The sequence below is a fragment of the Octopus bimaculoides genome, chromosome 8 (assembly GCF_046866305.1).
Source record: "Octopus bimaculoides isolate indiv1 chromosome 8, ASM4686630v1, whole genome shotgun sequence".
Taxonomy (NCBI): domain Eukaryota; kingdom Metazoa; phylum Mollusca; class Cephalopoda; order Octopoda; family Octopodidae; genus Octopus; species Octopus bimaculoides.
Genome location: NC_142935.1, coordinates 75,645,512 through 75,651,911, shown reverse-complemented (window position 1 = coordinate 75,651,911; position 6,400 = coordinate 75,645,512).

Sequence of the window (6,400 nt, the reverse complement as noted above, 5' to 3'; positions counted from 1 at the left end):
TTAAGGACGAAAAAAATAGACTTCAGCTTAAACTGGCGTATACTGACAAAGACAACCTCCTACAACACCACAAATAGACGCTGTGATCTCTGCCTATCACAACGCCTAGCTATACTTACGGCTAAGCAACCGCTTCTCAGCAGGAAATTTGAGAATAACAATTTTTGTCTCCACATAGGCCTTTATGTATTTTCGAAATGCCGTTAGAATAGCCTCTCTTGTCTTCATGCAGTCCTCTATGGCTTCATAACTCCAATCTAGAATACTCATCTATATAAGTCTAATTAACTGGATAACACATTAAACAAACGAAGAGTCATCCCGTAAACCCACTCGCCCCAAACATTCCATAATAATATACTTTGTATATACACAGGACCCCGCCTAGCACAAAGAACCTCCTAAACTCTAGCAATAAGACAATTATTAGCAATAACACATTGTCCAACCACCCATGTGTTAGCTCCCTTTTCACCCAGTTAGACTTACTCCCCTTCACCTGCAAGAACAAAAATTTAATGTAAGAATTACTAATTTGTTTACATTACCACCAAATGTCTATCAATTATCTTTTGCATCCTGACAGATGCACCTATCTATATTCGCATTCTGAAGAGATTTACTTAAACCAGTAAATCGAAACGATCGTAAATGCTTCTCTCATCTCTGCTTCTTCCTCCTTGTTATCTATTTAATTAAAGACATACCAACGAAAACAAGGAGTTTCCTATTGTTATTATATCCATTTTCTTCTCCTATATATGTATATATATATATATATATATATATATATATATATATATATATATATATATATATATATATATATATGTGTGTGTGTGTGTGTGTGTGTGTGTGTGTGTGTGTGTATAAATATATAATTTAGAGAAAAAACCCACAATTATTGAATTCATCCATGAAAATCCACAATCACATATAGAAAAATTTAATAATATACTAAAAAGACCTATTATAAAAATTAAAAAAGTACAAAGTAATAAATATTAAAATAATAAAAATGACTACACGTGTTTCATAAACACATTTTCAAATAGAAAATAAAATAAAAATCAAATCGATCGAAAATCAATTCTATTCAAAAATATAGCTAATCTTCAGGTCAAAATACAATAATAATAATAAAATGAATGTATATATATCGACTAAGAATAAATATCAAATAAATTTATATAAAAATACTTATTTTACCAATAAATAAAAGAAAAACATTTAGCAATATTACTGAAAATAAATGCAATACATACCTTATCGAAACTTTAGTTTAAACTAAAATTTTAAACGTTATACTATTAACTTAGCGTTTATTAGAATTAAGTTGAGTGAAAATAAATAAAACTTACATACATGTTTATATATCTCTTTATTCCATTACTTTTCTTTACGCCATATTTTCACGTGACTTAATTCTAATAGATGCTAAGTTAATAGTATAACGTTTAAAATTTTAGTTTAAACTAAAGCTTCGATAAGATAAGTATTGCACTTATTTTCAGTAATATTGTTAAATGTTTTTGTTTTATTTATTGGTAAAATAATTATTTTTATATAAATTCAGTTGATATTTATTGTTAGTCGATATACATATACATATATATATATATATGTATATGTATATATATATACATGTACATATACATATACATACACACACACACACACACACACATATATATATGCATATATATATATACATATTTATACATGTACATATAAATATTTACATATACATATGTATATATATATTTATACATATACACATATACTTATATATATATATACATACGTATATATATGTATATATATATATATATATATATATATATATATATATATATATAAGCAATGTTAATTCTCTAAATGAAGTATTAACAGTAACTGCACGATAAAGTGTAGTATATTGCCACTTAAGTGTGGCTGACCCCTAGGGGTGGATGTTACTGTTGTTTTTAGCCCCAGGAGGACATCTCCTCCAGCTGGCTTATCGACACACGACTGTGTCCTGTTTGCCAAGGGAAGTTATCCCTCTCACCACGATCTGCAGCACGAACGGATCCGGATTTCAGGGTTATTTCCCTTCGTCGGCGTTCGATAGCTGCTGACCTTGGCGAGAGAGACAAAAACCTGGCAATCTTATATCTACTTTTCCAGTGAAATTTTTCACTGATATCGAAAAGGTGAAAACAAGCAATGTTAATTCTCTAAATGAAGTATTAACAGTAACTGCACGATAAAGTGTAGTATATTGCCACTTAAGTGTGGCTGACCCCTAGGGGTGGATGTTACTGTTGCTTTTAGCCCCAGGAGGAATAACCCTGAAATCCGGATCCGTTCGTGCTGCAGATCGTGGTGAGAGGGATAACTTCCCTTGGCAAACAGGACACAGTCGTGTGTCGATAAGCCAGCTGGAGGAGATGTCCTCCTGGGGCTAAAAGCAACAGTAACATCCACCCCTAGGGGTCAGCCACACTTAAGTGGCAATATACTACACTTTATCGTGCAGTTACTGTTAATACTTCATTTAGAGAATTAACATTGCTTGTTTTCACCTTTTCGATATCAGTGAAGAATTTCACTGGAAAAGTAGATATAAGATTGCCAGGTTTTTGTCTCTCTCGCCAAGGTCAGCAGCTATCGAACGCCGACGAAGGGAAATAACCCTGAAATCCGGATCCGTTCGTGCTGCAGATCGTGGTGAGAGGGATAACTTCCCTTGGCAAACAGGACACAGTCGTGTGTCGATAAGCCAGCTGGAGGAGATGTCCTCCTGGGGCTAAAAGCAACAGTAACATCCACCCCTAGGGGTCAGCCACACTTAAGTGGCAATATACTACACTTATATATATATATATATATATATATATATATATATATATATATATATATATATATATATATATATATATATATGTATATATATATATGTGTATATATATGTGTATATATAAATGTATGTATATATATATATATATATATATCTATATATATATATATATATATATATATATACATAGGAAAGAGGATTTGAAAATGCAGAGGTATTTTAAAGATGTATATTGACCTGACGGTTTCACTTATTTAAAAAAAAAATTTCAAATGTAAAATGCAAGGCTTTGTGTAGCTTTTGTTGTGTTAAAAATGGTTATCATAGATACAATCTTTGACAATGATAAGAATGTGTTAAGGAATAGAATCTTTGTCAATGATAAGAAAATGTTAAGAATGGCTTTCTTTTCTTATCATTTTCAAAGATTCTATTTCTTAGCACTTTCTTGTCCTTGTCAAAGATTGTATCACTGTATTTTAATACATCTATGATAACCATTTTTTAACACAACAAAGTCTACACAAAACCTTGCATTTTACTTCTGAAAATCTCTTATTAAAAAGTGAAACCAGTCAAGTTAATAAACATCTTTAAAAGCCCTCTGCATTTTCAAATCCTCTTTCCTATATATTTTCACTCGTGCAATACCTTGGAATTTTACTTTGTTTTATATATATATATATATATATATATATATATATATATATAGGTGAGAAAGTTGGTATGTGAAAGCACGTGGTTGGATGTATAAAAGATAATAAGAGTGAAAAAACTACAGAAGGCTTGTGTTACATGGTTAAAGTATATATTTAAATTATGTCAGAAAAATGTTATAAAAATGTTATAAAATCTTTTTGAGAAATAACCGGTTTCGTGTTGTCTTTTCAAATTTCTCTACTTCATTGTAACGTGTTCGTTCCAGTCTGAAAAAGAAGAGTTCTAGATAGGGGGAGGTAATTAGGGATTTCTTCCGGTATAGGGGAGATAATAGAAATCTAGGAGGTGGTAGAATTTGATTAATTTACCATGGTTTTGTTCTATATTTTTTTCCCCTTTTTTCTCAATGGAGTGTTGAATTTCCTTATTTAAATGTGTTAGCAATGGTTAAGTTTGGGTTTGTATTCTTGAATGAAAAAGGTTTCCTTATTTAATCTAATCTGTGTTGGTGTTTTAATGGCACATTGATAAAAAGGAAAGATTATAAATTGTGGTAGCATTTGTTTTGCGCATTTCTCAATATGATCACTGAAAGGTATCATTCGGTATTCTGGGTATGCAATCTGCTGGCGGTGCAGAGTGCATCTACGTCTGAGCGATAATCCTGTGGACCCTATGTAGTTCTCGTGGCAGCCCGAGCATCTTATTACATAAATAAGATTTTCTGAGGCACAAGTAAAGTTAGATTTAACTTTGAATTTGTGTCCCTCTTTGAAGAGGAATTCTGAACCTTCTAGAATGTTTGGGCATGTTGCACAATTGGTCGACCACATTTGTTTACTTTCGCATCTGTTGTTTCGGAAAATAATTTTGCCTTTGTGAGGATCTTTTTCAGTGATTTTGGTTGTTTGTGGCTTTTGATGATTTTGTGTGTGTGTAAAATTTCCTTTAATTTGGGGTCCTTATGTAGTATTGGTATGTTTTGGGTGATGATGGTGAAGGCTTCTTTGTTTCTGGGGTTGTATGTGGATATGTACGGCAGTATTTTCGGGGAATGTGTGTTGCTGTGTTTAACTTTTCTTAAGTTTTCTATGTTAATTTGTGATGCACGTCTGATTCCATCCTCTATGAGTTGAACTGGGTAGTGTCTGTCAATTAGTGTGTTTTTGAGTTCTTGTAGTCTGTAGTCTCTAGTATTTTCTTCTGACACTATTGTGCATATCCTTCTTGCAAGGTTGAAGGGGATGTTTGTCTTGGTGTGTCTTGTGTGGCATGAATCAAATAGTAGATATTGTTTGGCGTCTGTGGTTTTGTAAAATATGTCTGTTTCTATTTTTAGGTTTACTTTTTTAATTAGTATATCCAAGAATGGGAGCTCCTTTTGGTTGTACTCCATTGTGAACTGTATGTTTGGGTTGACACTGTTCAATAGACTTTTGAATTTCAAGAGTTCATCTGTGTTTTCATTCCAGAGTATGAAACAGTCGTCCAGGAACCTTTTCCAATTTTCTTTTATATATTTGGAAAGGGTGTTTCCAAAAGTGGATAAAGATTCCTGGTATATTATTATTTCCAAGTAACCCATTGTTAGGTTCGCAATGACTGGAGCTGCCCTAGTGCCCATAGCAATTCCGGATTTTTGTCGGTAGAAAGTATTATCAAACATGAAGTGGTTGTTTCGTAAGATGAATTCGACCGATTTAGTAATGAATTCTTTATTGATCCTGTTTGGGATTTCTTTCGGGAATTGATCCAGCCAGAATTGAATTGCCTCAAGTCCATAATTATGAGGTATACTGGTGTATAAATTAATCACGTCAAATGAGACCATGATTGTTCCTTCCTTGACTTTCTTTAAACACACACACACACACACACACACACATACACACACACACATATATAAACACATATATAATAACATATATTTATATATACATATGTGTAGAAGTTTCAGGTGTGGAAGCAAGGACTAGAATCGAAGGGCCTTAGAGTCAACCTAGCTAGAGCCAAAGTCCTAATCAGTAGGAAGGTAGACAAAACACAAACCTCTTCAGGTAGATGGCCCTGCTCGATCTGTAGAAAGGGCATAGGTAGAAACTCTATAAGGTGTACCCAGTGTAAGCTATGGACACATAAGAGGTGCAGCAATATCAAAGGAAAGTTAACTAGGAAGTTAGTGTTTGTATGTGGCAGATGTTCAGGAGCAATAAACACTGAAAATGTGCAGAAAACAGCTTCTGCCACATTCCAGGGAGAAAAACTAGACTTAGGTGATAGCTTCCGCTATCTAGGTGACCAAGTTAGTAGTGGGGGAGGGTGCGCTGAAAGTGTAGCTGCTAGAATAAGAATAGCCTGGGCAAAGTTCAGAGAGCTCTTACCTCTGCTGGTGACAAAGGGCCTCTCAGTCAGAGTAAAAGGCAGACTGTATGACACATGTGTATGAACAGCCATACTACATGGCAGTGGAACATGGGCCATGACTGCTGAGAACATGCGTAGGCTCACAAGGAATGAAGCCAGTATGCTCCGATGGATGTGTAATGTCAGTGTGCATATTCGATAAAGTGTAAGTACCTTGAGAGAAAAGTTGAATCTAAGAAGCATCAGTTGTGGTGTACAAGAGAGACGATTGCGCTGGTATGGTCATGTGGCGAGAATGGATAAGGATAGCTGTGTGAAAAAGTGCCACACCCTAGCAGTTGAGGGAACCTGTGGAAGAGGTGGGCCCAGGAAGACCTGGGATGAGGTGGTGAGGCATGACCTTCGAACATTGGGCTTCACCGAGGCGATGACTTCTGACCGAGACCTTTGGAAATATGCTGTGCGTGAGAAGACCCGGCAAGCCAAGTGAGACCTAAATCCAAGGCCTCTGCCAGGGGTGTAGCCAGCCCACTT